This window comes from Danaus plexippus, chromosome 28 (assembly GCF_018135715.1).
Source record: "Danaus plexippus chromosome 28, MEX_DaPlex, whole genome shotgun sequence".
NCBI classification, from domain to species: Eukaryota; Metazoa; Arthropoda; class Insecta; order Lepidoptera; family Nymphalidae; genus Danaus; species Danaus plexippus.
In genome coordinates this window covers 1-15,000 of record NC_083556.1, presented here as the reverse complement: position 1 = coordinate 15,000, position 15,000 = coordinate 1, and the positions used below count along the sequence as shown (strand labels likewise).

The 15,000-nt window shown below is 41.8% G+C and overlaps 3 non-coding genes across 3 annotated transcripts; all 3 read left to right on the top strand.

Annotated features, from left to right (window-relative positions):
• Positions 1–3,856: 3,856 nt before the first annotated feature.
• Positions 3,857–5,750, top strand: LOC133319799 (small subunit ribosomal RNA). Its single transcript, XR_009753294.1, has one exon. It is a non-coding gene; the product is annotated as a small subunit ribosomal RNA (ribosomal RNA).
• Positions 5,751–7,003: 1,253 nt separating this feature from the next.
• Positions 7,004–7,160, top strand: LOC133319803 (5.8S ribosomal RNA). Its single transcript, XR_009753298.1, has one exon. It is a non-coding gene; the product is annotated as a 5.8S ribosomal RNA (ribosomal RNA).
• A 1,522-nt stretch (positions 7,161–8,682) lies between these two features.
• On the top strand, positions 8,683–12,687 carry LOC133319802 (large subunit ribosomal RNA). The gene has a single exon (XR_009753297.1). It is a non-coding gene; the product is annotated as a large subunit ribosomal RNA (ribosomal RNA).
• Positions 12,688–15,000: the final 2,313 nt, after the last annotated feature.

The following is a 15,000-nucleotide window of genomic DNA, read 5'->3' as shown; positions in this document are numbered from 1 at the left end:
TAATATCATCATTCAGATGACCCTATCGACTATATCATATTTATATTGACGATATACGACATCCATATAAAAATTATAAATACCAATGGCATCGTTATAGATGTGAAATAATATTTTATATCATACACTTGGAAAAATTTCTAAGTCCAGTCATTACACGAACCGGGAGGGTGTTACACAAAAATCTTTAATAATTTCCGTATTTCGAAGAAATCGATCACACCAACAGCATATCATCCATGTATACAATCAATATGAAACTTATTCGTAAGCGGAACTTTCATTTCGAACAAATATTTTTCATATCATATGTGAAGTCGATCGAAAAACGACTAAGTCCCAGACGCTCCGCGACACGATACGTACCAAACATAATATTATAATATCATCATTCAGATGACCCTATCGACTATATCATATTTATATTGACGATATACGACATCCATATAAAATTATAAATACCAATGGCATCGTTATAGATGTGAAATAATTTTTATATCATACACTTGGAAAAATTTCTAAGTCCAGTCATTACACGAACCGGGAGGGTGTACACAAAAATCTTTAATAATTTCCGTATTTCGAAGAAATCGATCACACCAACAGCATATCATCCATGTATACAATCAATATGAAACTTATTCGTAAGCGGAACTTTCATTTCGAACAAAATTTTTCATATCATATGTGAAGTCGATCGAAAAACGACTAAGTCCCAGACGCTCCGGCGACACGATACGAACCAAACATAATATTATAATATCATCACGATGACCCTATCGACTATATCATATTTATATTGACGATATACGACATCCATATAAAATTATAAATACCAATGGCATCGTTATAGATGTGAAATAATATTTTTTTCATACACTTGGAAAAATTTCTAAGTCCAGTCATTACACGAACCGGGAGGGTGTTACACAAAATCTTTAATAATTTCCGTATTTCGAAAATCGATCACACCAACAGCATATCATCCGTATACAATCAATATGAAACTTATTCGTAAGCGGAACTTTCATTCGAACAAATATTTTTCATATCATATGTGAAGTCGATCGAAAAACGACTAAGTCCCAGACGCTCGGCGACACGATACGTACCAACTAATATTATATATCATCATTCAGATGACCTATCGACTATATCATATTCATATTGACGATATCGACATCCATATAAAATTATAAATACCAATGGCATCGTTATAGATGTGAAATAATATTTTTATATCATACACTTGGAAAAATTTCTAAGTCCAGTCATTACACGAACCGGAGGGTGTTACACAAAAATCTTTAATAATTTCCGTATTTCGAAGAAATCGATCACACCAACAGCATATCATCCACGTATACAATCAATATGAAATTATTCGTAAGCGGAACTTTCATTTCGAACAAATATTTTTCATATCATATGTGAAGTCGATCGAAAAACGACTAAGTCCCAGACGCTCCGGCGACACGATACGAACCAAAAAAATATAATATCATCATTCAGATGACCCTATCGACTATATCATATTATATTGACGATTACGACATCCATATAAAAATTATAAATACCAATGGCATCGTTATAGATGTGAAATAATATTTTTATATCATACACTTGGAAAATTTCTAAGTCCAGTCATTACACGAACCGGGAGGGTGTTACACAAAATCTTTAATAATTTCCGTATTTCGAAGAAATCGATCACACAAACAGCATATCATCCACGTATCAATCAATATGAAACTTATCGTAAGCGGAACTTTCATTTCGAACAAATATTTTCATATCATATGTGAAGTCGATCGAAAACGACTAAGTCCCAGACGCTCCCGCGACACGATACGTACCAAACATAATATTATAATATCATCATTCAGATGACCCTATCGACTATATCATATTTCATATGACGATATACGACATCCATATAAAAATTATAAATCCATGGCATCGTTATAGATGTGAAATAATATTTTATATCATACACTTGGAAAAATTTCTAAGTCCAGTCATTACACGAACCGGGAGGGTGTTACAAAAATCTTAATAATTTCCGTATTTCGAAGAAATCGATCAACCAACAGCATTCATCCATGTATAAATCAATATGAAACTTATTCGTAAGCGGAACTTTCATTTCGAACAATATTTTTCATATCATATGTGAAGTCGATCGAAAACGACTAAGTCCCAGACGCTCCGGCGACACGATACGTACCAAACATAATATAATATCATCATTCGATGACCCTATCGACTTATCATATTTATATTGACGATATACGACATCCATATAAAAATTATAAATACCAATGGCATCGTTATAGATGTGAAATAATATTTTTATATCATACACTTGGAAAAATTTCTAAGTCCAGTCATTACACGAACCGGGAGGGTGTTACACAAAAATCTTTAATAATTTCCGTATTTCGAAGAAATCGATCACACCAACAGCATATCATCACGTATACAATCAATATGAAACTTATTCGTAAGCGGAACTTTCATTTCGAACAAATATTTTTCATATATATGTGAAGTCGATCGAAAAAACGACTAAGTCCCTAATGTTCATACATAGCCATTATAAAATGTAAAAATAAAAAAAAACTTTTTTATTTCACATGTTCTTTATATTTATTATTTATAGTATTTTAATTGAACATATAATGCCATTTATATATTAGAAATGTATAAATACGAACTTTTAAAATTTTTGTAATACACGAACCGGTCCCAGATTTACCGAATGTCAATTTCTGGCCCTCGCATATATAGGAGGTGGCGGCGCGTGTGGTGGGTCCGCGTCGTCACGTTGCGTACTGTAGGTTGATAGGCGTCGAAGGGAGTTGGTTATATGAAAATATCACATCGTGCAATAGATGTTGATATAAAATATTATCACATCGTATATTCGATGTTGATAATATAATAATGAAAAATGAAAAAAATATCTCATCATTTCTTTGATGTTGATAAAATATGTATGTGAATGATGATAATGAAAAATGAAATATCTCGTCATATCTTTGATGTTGATATAATAATGAAAAATGAAAGTATCTCATCATATTTTTGATGTTGATAATATAAATAAGAGACAAAAAAAAAAAAAAAAATTTTTTTTTTTTTAATTTAAAAATTATTTCGAATGAAATAATTGTACGTACGTGTACGTACGTTTGAATGATGAAAAAGTACGCTTCGAGAAATCCTCCTAATAACCTTCTTCCTTCGACAAAAACTTCTCTGTGTTGACCGCCGACGGTCGTCGCGTAGTACTTAGCTATACATATCACGATGTGTTTCACACAACGTTTATAATGGTTAGTATGAAGCGTGATCGTTCTAACGGGGTCGTATTGTACAAAATTTGCTTCCGTCGTGTTGCGCGTAAGTGTGACCGCCGGAGACAATCCCTTAGTAGATAATCCGCCCGAAATAGAATCTATTGGTACTAGATCTCTCTAACACCGTGCGATGATACCGATGTTTGACGTGTCGTATTTGTTAACGCATATATGACAATGTTAACCGATATTAAAGGTGTACGATCTCGTTATAAAAGTAACGATCAACAATATGAAACTTTTTGATGCGTTCAAATGTTTTCATAATAAATATAATATAATATATATAAAATATGAATTAAGAAAGAGAGGAGGAGAGGAGTATGATATAAAATGTGTGTGTATATTTCAAAGAAAATATACAAAAATGAATAAATAAATAAAAACAAAATAATAATCAGGCCACCGTTACGTGCCCTCGCTTCCTATACCACAATATAAGAGCGAACGCGTACGATGCGCTCTCGATTGAGAGTTAACTAAAATTAGCTAGCTCCCTGGTTGATCCTGCCAGTAGTTATATGCTTGTCTCAAAGATTAAGCCATGCATGTCTCAGTGCAAGCCGTATTAAGGCGATACCGCGAATGGCTCAATATATCAGTTTTGGTTCCTTAGATCTTACTCAGTTACTTGGATAACTGTGGTAATTCTAGAGCTAATACATGCAATCAGAACTGACCAGTGATGGGATGAGTGCTTTTATTAGATCAAAACCAATCGACGGAGGGCCTCGCGTCCGAAGTCGTTAATTTTGATGAATCTGGATAACTTTTGCCGATCGCATGGTCAAGTACCGGCGACGCATCTTTCAAATGTCTGCCTTATCAACTTTCGATGGTAGTTTCTGCGACTACCATGGTTGTCACGGGTAACGGGGAATCAGGGTTCGATTCCGGAGAGGGAGCCTGAGAAACGGCTACCACATCCAAGGAAGGCAGCAGGCGCGCAAATTACCCACTCCCGGCACGGGGAGGTAGTGACGAAAAATAACGATACGGGACTCTTACGAGGCCTCGTAATCGGAATGAGTACACTTTAAATATTTTAACGAGGAACAATTGGAGGGCAAGTCTGGTGCCAGCAGCCGCGGTAATTCCAGCTCCAATAGCGTATACTAAAATTGTTGCGGTTAAAAAGCTCGTAGTTGCATTTGTGCGCCGCGCTGTCGGTGCACCGCATCCGCGGTGATACTGACACGTCTGCGGAGCATATCGTCGGTGAGCCGGCGGTAAAACGCCGGTTCAATATCAAAATCCTATCGCGGTGCTCTTCAGTGAGTGTCGAGATGGGCCGACAATTTTACTTTGAACAAATTAGAGTGCTCAAAGCGGGCTCAAAACGCCGCTTGAATATTTCGTGCATGGAATAATAGAATATGATCTCGGTTCTATTTTGTTGGTTTTCAGAACTCCGAGGTAATGATTAATAGGGATAACTGGGGGCATTCGTATTGCGACGTTAGAGGTGAAATTCTTGGATCGTCGCAAGACGAACATCAGCGAAAGCATTTGCCAAAGGTGTTTTCATCAATCAAGAACGAAAGTTAGAGGTTCGAAGGCGATTAGATACCGCCCTAGTTCTAACCGTAAATATGTCATCTAGCGATCCGCCGACGTTATTACAATGGCTCGGCGGGCAGCTTCGGGAAACCAAAGATTTTGGACTCCGGGGGGAGTATGGTTGCAAAGCTGAAACTTAAGGAATTGACGGAAGGGCACCACCAGGAGTGGAGCCTGCGGCTTAATTTGACTCAACACGGGAAATCTCACCAGGCCCGGACACCGGAAGGATTGACAGATTAATAGCTCTTTCTTGATTCGGGGTGGTGGTGCATGGCCGTTCTTAGTTGGTGGAGCGATTTGTCTGGTTAATTCCGGTAACGAACGAGACTCTAGCCTGCTAAATAGGCGTCGTCATTTAGGTGTGAGCGATTTCGGTCGTTCAACTCACTGACGGCGTATTAAAATTCTTCTTAGAGGGACCGGCGGCTTCGAGCCGCACGAGATTGAGCAATAACAGGTCTGTGATGCCCTTAGATGTCCTGGGCCGCACGCGCGCTACACTGAAGGAATCAGCATGTTCTCCCTGGCCTAGAGGCCGGGCAACCCGTTGAAACTCCTTCGTGCTGGGGATTGGGGTTTGCAATTATCCCCCATAAACGAGGAATTCCTAGTAAGCGCGAGTCATAAGCTCGCGTTGATTACGCCTGCCCTTTGTACACACCGCCCGTCGCTACTACCGATTGAATGATTTAGTGAGGTCTTCGGACCGACACGCGGTGGCTTCACGGCCGTCGGCGTTGCTGGGAAGTTGACCAAACTTGATCATTTAGAGGAAGTAAAAGTCGTAACAAGGTTTCCGTAGGGGAACCTGCGGAAGGATCATTAACGTTATATAACATCCGATATCAAAGCGATATCAGGATGATTATGATAATATTATATATCCAAGTAAAAAGAGAGACACATATAAAAAATATATGATGCAAATTAAAAAAAAAAAAGAGATGAAAGGGGCGGCATCTCAATAGAAATTAATATATCTCAAAATAATATATAAATGAAAGGAAATAAATAAATATAAAAAAAAAAAAACAACTCTACACAAGCGTGTTATGATGTTTTTGAATGAATAAAAATATAAAAGATGTCAGGGGCGGGACATCAAAATGAAAAGAGACACACAAAAACATACACTCGATTACGCCTAGCGTGTTGTCGTTGTTGTTGTTTGTGATGTTAAAATAAATAAATAAATAAAAATAAATGAAAGAGAGATATATAAGATGTGAAGGGGCACATCTAAAAATAAATAAATCTCCAAGGAGATCGAAATATATATGATGATGATGATGATGAAGGAGGAGGAAAAGATACGAAATTTAAAACGATTTGACGGATAAACGGATTCATTAGCGTCCCTTCCTTATCCGATACGCACATATGCACTGTATGAGCATACAATTTATATACTCTTGATGTATATACGTATATGTTAAAACCAGAACGTTGTAACTCGAAAGCGATATACTAGATATCATTGATTCATCCTATGTTTCTTAACTCTGGTAGATCTCATTTGACATAGACCGGTAAGAATCCGCGCCGCGAGTCTCTTGACGACTACTCAAGACCTTAATAAGTCTAGTCCGAGTTCTGTTTACTTGGTTGGATCAAGGGCGATTAGAGTGAACGTATAATCTGGGCGTTGAAGATAACATGCTGTGGTATATAGCGCTACTATCATTATCTTGTCATTTCGTTAATTCGTTAGGGACACTCTGAGTTTTTTATGCGGTCCGGTGGATTAGTTGTTTACCGTACGTTAACCACACGGGTAAATCCGGTGGGTCGGTTAGTCCACTTGGAGAGAACGTGGTGTGATACGTTTCGTTTGTCATGTCGTTCGCGTCTTTCTATATTATATATCAACATATCACATGTCAATGTGAAATATGTATGTATGTATAAGTAGATTTGATCGCGTCCGTAGGCAATATGAGGCGTATTGCAGCGTTATATAAATGGGCACCCCCTATATGCGCACGATTGCCCTCTTTGTTTTTTTTTTTTTTTTTTTAAAAAAAAGAAAATTTAAATGGTGAGCGTCGCCGTACACATGATATATTTATAAAAATCACTACCCTGAACGGTGGATCACTTGGCTCGCGGGTCGATGAAGAACGCAGTTAACTGCGCGTCATAGTGTGAACTGCAGGACACATTTGAACATCGACATTTCGAACGCACATTGCGGTCCGTGGAGAAATATCCAGGACCACTCCTGTCTGAGGGCCGGCTGTATAAAATAATACACCACACTGTTCCATCACGGTATGACACCTCATAACGCACGCGAACACAGAAAGAATTACATCCATCGCGCACAGACTCGCACATATACGCCACGGAAGTGTCGTTGTGTGTTCGTAGTGTGTGTGTGTATGTGTTTGTTCAGTTCGAATTATGTGTATCGTAGTTTTGTTGTTGTCGACTGTGCGAACATATGACGGTTCCGACGACTGCTAATGATCTTTTTATTCTTTTTATTGTTCTCTTTCTGACGAGACACAAACAGCACGAGAACACGACACACGCACAAACACACGACGTCGTACCGCACGCGCGTGAGCGCGAACGCCTCCCTCTCGTAGTACACAGAAAAGACTATGATATCTTATTATGTGTCATTATACGAATCGGAGTTGTCGCACTCGTCGTAGTCGTCGTCGTCGTCGTCGTCGTTGTCGTAGTCGTCGTTGTTGCTGTTGTGACCCATCATAGTGAGAGATTTAAATTGAATTATTGATTGTTTGCAAGTTCGTTTGTCCGTTTAAATATTATATGAGAAATATATATATACACACACGTATATGAAGACTATGAAACATTTTTTCATTGTGTGAATATATCACATCGAAGTCGCGTGAGTGTTGTTGTCTGTGTATATGGTATGTATATATTATATAATACACCAACGATACTTAGTTACGCCTCGATCAAACAAGTGACACGAGATCGCATCTAGCGTCTGAGCATATATAATATGTGAAGACGGAAACGCACGACACCCGCACAAAAAATATGAATCTTTGTATGTGTTTGTGTGTGTGTGATACGCGCGATGTTTTGCTGCAGAGAGCGTGATCCTTGCTCCCATCGTTGATCCGTTGCTTTATGATTATGATAATTGTGAAGCGATACGGTGATGTGAGAGGGTAAGAGAAGGTATCCGATGCTCTTTCGTATGCGATTACGTCGTCGTCGTTATTATGCACTTACATCTACGTCTCTGATTTCAAGATATTTTTTTTGTCGATGTATGAGCGTTTTATGTTTTCTGTGTCCGATCGTTTGTGCGTTTCTATTGTGTCGTTAAGGTCTGTGTTATTAATATTTTATATATATCGTTACGTGGACATCGAACGAAAACAACGCAATATCGCGCCTTCGTTATATATGTGTGATATGTAATAAAACGATGAAAATCGAATTTGAGTGTTTCAAATATATAGTTATTCAATGTATGTGTGTTGTGTGCAAAAAAAGTAGGCGGACACGACGTCCGAAGAGTGCATCGACGCCGTTTATGAAACCGAAACACTATCACAATCATATATTGTGTGTGTATAATTCGCGCAGACACGAGTACGTGAATCGTGCAGACTACCACACTGCGTGTGCGTGTGTGTGTATGTATGAACGTGCTCGGTGTGTGTGTGATCATCGCACATTATATTATATGTATGTAAGATTCGTGTTTTAGTTTTGTGGCGTCGTAGCGCTGACGGATATCGCGTCTGCATCGTTTTTTTATCGTTGGCTTCAGATCAGGGAGGATCACCCGCCGAATTTAAGCATATTAGTAAGCGGAGGAAAAGAAACTAACTAGGATTTCCTTAGTAGCGGCGAGCGAACAGGAAACAGCCCAGCACTGAATCCCGCGGTTGTAACGATCGCGGGAGATGTGGTGTTCGGGAGGTTCCGCTTTCTCGTCGTCGCCGCTCCTGTCCAAGTTCGTCTTGAACGGGGCCGTTTTCCCGTAGAGGGTGCCAGGCCCGTAGCGACGGAGCGAGACGGCGAGAGGGACACTCCTCAGAGTCGGGTTGCTTGAGAGTGCAGCCCTAAGTGGGTGGTAAACTCCATCTAAGGCTAAATATTACCGCGAGACCGATAGCGAACAAGTACCGTGAGGGAAAGTTGAAAAGAACTTTGAAGAGAGAGTTCAAGAGTACGTGAAACCGTTCAGGGGTAAACCTGCGAAACTCGAATGAACGAACGGAGAGATTCATCGTCGCTCGGCGGCGTCGCTTCGATGTCGTGCTTGCGTCACGCAAGTGGCGTACGGCATGACACGGGTCGCGTCCGTCGACGTTCGCCGAAGGCGTGCACTCTCTCTTAGTAATACATCGCGACCCGTTCGATGTCGGCATAAGCGCCGTTCGGGAGTCCAATCGTCGCGTTCACGCGTGGCGGCTGGACCGTGACGGTGGCCTGCCGGCTGTCGGACGGTAGTACAAAATCGTACAATATACGAATCGCGCACGCGTCTCAAAACGCGTCCGGCCCGACGCAAGCGTGCGCCGCATACAGTCTCTGTCCTGCCGAGTGCGGATAGGGGCGCGGTGCTGCTGTCTGTCGCCGCCGTGCTGTCTCGGACTGTGCGCGTATCCGTCTGCGATGATTCATTTTCGGGCACTCGCAGGACCCGTCTTGAAACACGGACCAAGGAGTCTAGCATGTGTGCGAGTCATTGAGTTGTTTTTATAACACAAAACTGAAAGGCGTAACGAAAGTGAAGTGAAGGTGAACGCTTGCCGTTCGCTCAGGGAGGGGAGGAGCGTCGGTCTTGATCGATCTCTCGCACTCCCGAGGCGTCTCGTTTCCAATCCGTGAATGCAGGCGCGCTCTGAGCACAGATGCTGGGACCCGAAAGATGGTGAACTATGCCTGGTCAGGTCGAAGTCAGGGGAAACCCTGATGGAGGACCGTAGCGATTCTGACGTGCAAATCGATCGTCGGAACTGGGTATAGGGGCGAAAGACTAATCGAACCATCTAGTAGCTGGTTCCGTCCGAAGTTTCCCTCAGGATAGCTGGCGTCGATAATTAACAGTCCCATCCGGTAAAGCGAATGATTAGAGGCATTGGGGCCGAAACGACCTCAACTATTCTCAAACTTTAAATGGGTGAGAACTCCGACTTACTCGAACGATGAAGTCGGAGATCTGATGACGGTGCCAAGTGGGCCAATTTTGGTAAGCAGAACTGGCGCTGTGGGATGAACCAAACGTAGTGTTAAGGCGCCTAAAAAACGCTCATGGGACACCATGAAAGGCGTTGGTCGCTCATGACAGCAGGACGGTGGCCATGGAAGTCGGAATCCGCTAAGGAGTGTGCAACGACTCACCTGCCGAAGCAACCAGCCCTGAAAATGGATGGCGCTGAAGCGTTTTGCCTATACACTACCGTTACCGGCACGTGCGACGTTGTACGTTTGCGTCATTAAGCCGTAACGAGTAGGACGTGCGCGGGCGGAGAGCGCAGAAGGGTCTGGGCGTGAGCCCGCTTGGAGCCTCCGTCGGTGCAGATCTTGGTGGTAGTAGCAAATACTCCAGCGAGGCCCTGGAGGACTGACGTGGAGAAGGGTTTCGCGTGAACAGTAGTTGCTCGCGAGTCAGTCGATCCTAAGCTCAAGGAGAGATCTTATGTCGATGTGGCGTGTTTTTTTTAATGTACTTTTGATAATGAACCAACAATAATCTTGAAAAAAATTATTGTTTGTAGTAGTTTTCGAAACACAAAAGAGAAATAACGCCTTTGAGCGAAAGGGAATCCGGTTCCTATTCCGGAACCCGGCAGCGGAACCGTTTCAATAATCGTTCCCTCGTTTTAAAGCGAGTGTTCGACGGGGTAACCCAAAATGGCCTGAAGACGCCGCCGAGGGGTCCGGGAAGAGTTTTCTTTTCTGCCTGAGCGTTCGAGTTCCATGGAATCCTATAGAAGGGAGATATGGTTCGGAACGCGAAGAGCACCGCATTTGCGGCGGTGTCCGGATACTCTCTGCGGACCTTGAAAATTCAGGTGAGGGATATACGTGGAGATGTCGCGCCGGTTCGTACCCATATCCGCAGCAGGTCTCCAAGGTGAAGAGCCTCTAGTCGATAGAATAATGTAGGTAAGGGAAGTCGGCAAATTGGATCCGTAACTTCGGAATAAGGATTGGCTCTGAGGACCGGGGCGTGTCGGGTTTGGACGGGAAGCGGATGCGGCCGGTGCCGGGCCTGGTGGATGCTCGTGCGTCTCTCGGGATGCGCGGGCTGAATCCGGACCCGCGTTCCGGCCTTCCGCGGATCTTCCTAGCCGTAAGGTCGCGTCGGTTTCGTTTCGTGCGCGATCGGCGTGATTCTGTACGACCGCCGTTCAACGGTCAGCTCAGAACTGGCACGGACAAGGGGAATCCGACTGTCTAATTAAAACAAAGCATTGCGATGGCCCTCGCGGGTGTTGACGCAATGTGATTTCTGCCCAGTGCTCTGAATGTCAACGTGAAGAAATTCAAGCAAGCGCGGGTAAACGGCGGGAGTAACTATGACTCTCTTAAGGTAGCCAAATGCCTCGTCATCTAATTAGTGACGCGCATGAATGGATTAACGAGATTCCCGCTGTCCCTATCTACTATCTAGCGAAACCACAGCCAAGGGAACGGGCTTGGGAGAATCAGCGGGGAAAGAAGACCCTGTTGAGCTTGACTCTAGTCTGGCATTGTAAGGAGACATGAGAGGTGTAGCATAAGTGGGAGATCGTTCGCGGTCGTCGCTGAAAAACCACTACTTTCATTGTTTCATTACTTACTCGGTTGGGCGGAAGCGGTGCGCGGTCGATTATATCGGCGGGCGTACGGTGTTTCGTTCCAAGCGTGCAGAGTGGCGGCGTGGCGGTAACGCTCGTCGCCAAACAACTCCCGCGTGATCCGGTTCGAGGACACTGCCAGGCGGGGAGTTTGACTGGGGCGGTACATCTGTCAAAGAATAACGCAGGTGTCCTAAGGCCAGCTCAGCGAGGACAGAAACCTCGCGTGGAGCAAAAGGGCAAAAGCTGGCTTGATCCAGATGTTCAGTACGCATAGGGACTGCGAAAGCACGGCCTATCGATCCTTTAGTATAAAGAGTTTTTAGCAAGAGGTGCCAGAAAAGTTACACAGGGATAACTGGCTTGTGGCGGCCAGCGTTCATAGCGACGTGCTTTTTGATCCTTCGATGTCGGTCTTCCTCATTGCGAAGCAAAATTCGCCAAGCGTTGGATTGTTCACCCATCAAAAGGGAACGTGAGCTGGGTTTAGACCGTCGTGAGACAGGTTAGTTTACCCTACTGATGGCTCGTCGTTGCGATAGTAATACTGCTCAGTACGAGAGGAACCGCAGTTTCGGACATTGGTTCATGCACTCGGCCGAGCGGCCGGTGGTGCGAAGCTACCATCCGCGGGATTATGCCTGAACGCCTCTAAGGCCGAAGCCAGCCTAGTCGAATCCGGCAAGGATACGCTTACTGTGGAGCTCCGAGAGTCGGGAGGCTCTAAACAATGTGACTTTACTAGTTGCGCTTTATTCGTAAGGTGCGACGTCAGAGCCCATTTGGAACGCGGCGATCGATGCTAGCGGTTTTAACACGTGCATCACGGCGCCGAAGTTTCGAATTTATCTCAGTTCGATGTCGGAGCTCGGAATAGTCTGTAGACGACTTACGTTCCTGGCGGGGTGTTGTGCTCGGTAGAGCAGCGTCGTGCTGCGATCTGTTGAGACTCAGCCCTGCGCCAGGTGATTCGTCTAAGGACGACTCGTTAGTTTAAAAAAAAAGTTCTATTATATGCACACGCATATAAAAAAAATGTGTGATATGATGTTGTGAATAACAACAACAACAACACAACACAAGCAATAATAAGATTATATTATTATAATAAATATAGAGATCAAACGAACTCTGGAAAATAAAAGGGGCACCAGAGATAATAATAAAATATTATTATTATATCGAGCTTATAATAAATGGCAGCTTGTGTGTGGGATTGATGATGATGGTGGTTGGTGTGTGTGTATGATAGACGAAAAATAAAATAATATTAAAAAAACAACAAACACACGATGCGCACAAAAAGAAAGAAAGACAGAGAGACAACGACCGTTAATTGGGGCTTGACGGTCGGAAGACGAGAGACGGTATTATTAATATGTTAGGGCGATGGGCGGCGCCCTTAACGTATATCGTCGTTTATTATATTATATATTATTCACTGGTCACCACCACCACCACCACCACATCGCAAACAAAACACGCACAAGAAAAAAAAAAAAAAAAAAAAAAAAAAAAAAAAAAACCGAACATCCATATCAATGAAGTTTAACTAAAAACCGTTCATATCGGGCACCGTCTCACGGCAAGCACAGCCGTGAACGTACTCGATATGCTGCCAGAAGCGTACCCGATAATTGCTGGCGTAATGTCGCGGAAAAACGTTTAATACACGAACATGTCTCTTCACTAAATTCGGAACGCTCCAAAACTTTTAATACACGAATATGTCTTTTCACTTAATTCGGCACGCTTGAAACTATAATACACGAATATGTCTTTTTCGCTTAATTCGCCAAGTTTAAAACTTTAAAACATGAATCGGGAACGACTTAAACAATTTACACATAACAAAAGTAAAGTATTACTCGAAAAAATTTCAAAGTCCTTTTATTACACGAACCGGGAGAGTGTTACACAAAAATCTTTAATAATTTCCGTATTTCGAAGAAATCGATCAACCAACAGCATATCATCCACGTATACAATCAATATGAACTTATTCGTAAGCGGAACTTTCATTTCGAACAAATATTTTTCATATCATATGTGAAGTCGATCGAAAAACGACTAAGTCCCAGACGCTCCGGCGACACGATACGAACCAAACATAATATTATAATATCATCATTCAGATGACCCTATCGACTATATCATATTCATATTGACGATATACGACATCCATATAAAAATTATAATACCAATGGCATCGTTATAGATGTGAAATAATTTTTATATCATACACTTGGAAAAATTTCTAAGTCCAGTCATTACACGAACCGGGAGGGTGTTACACAAAAATCTTTAATAATTTCCGTATTTCGAAGAAATCGATCACACCAACAGCATATCATCCATGTATACAATCAATATGAAACTTATTCGTAAGCGGAACTTTCATTTCGAACAAATATTTTCATATCATATGTGAAGTCGATCGAAAAACGACTAAGTCCCAGACGCTCCGGCGACACGATACGAACAAACATAATATTATAATATCATCATTCAGAGACCCTATCGACTATATCATATTATATTGACGATATACGACATCCATATAAAAAATATAAATACCAATGGCATCGATAGAGTGAAATAATATTTTATCATACACTTGGAAAAATTTCTAAGTCCAGTCATTACACGAACCGGGAGGGTGTTACACAAAAATCTTTAATAATTTCCGTATTTCGAAGAAATCGATCACACCAACAGCATATCATCCATGTATACAATCAATATGAAACTTATTCGTAAGCGGAACTTTCATTTCGAACAAATATTTTTCATATCATATGTGAAGTCGATCGAAAAACGACTAAGTCCCAGACGCTCCGGCCGACACGATACGTAACAAACATAAATTATAATATCATCATTCAGGACCCTATCGACTATTCATATTTATATTGACGATATACGACATCATATAAAAATTATAAATCCAATGCATCGTTATAGATGTGAAATTTAATTTTTATATCATACACTTGGAAAATTTCTAAGTCCAGTCATTACACGAACGGGGGGTACACAAAATTTAATACATTTCCGTATTTCGAAGAAATCGATCACACCACAGCATATCATCCACGTACAATCAATATGAAACTTATTCGTAGCGGAACTTTCATTTCGAACAAATATTTTCATATCATATGTGAAGTCGATCGAAAAACGACTAAGTCCCAGACGCTCGGCGACACGATACTACCAAACATATATTATACTCATCATTCAGATGACCTATCGACTATATCATATCATATTGACGATATACGACA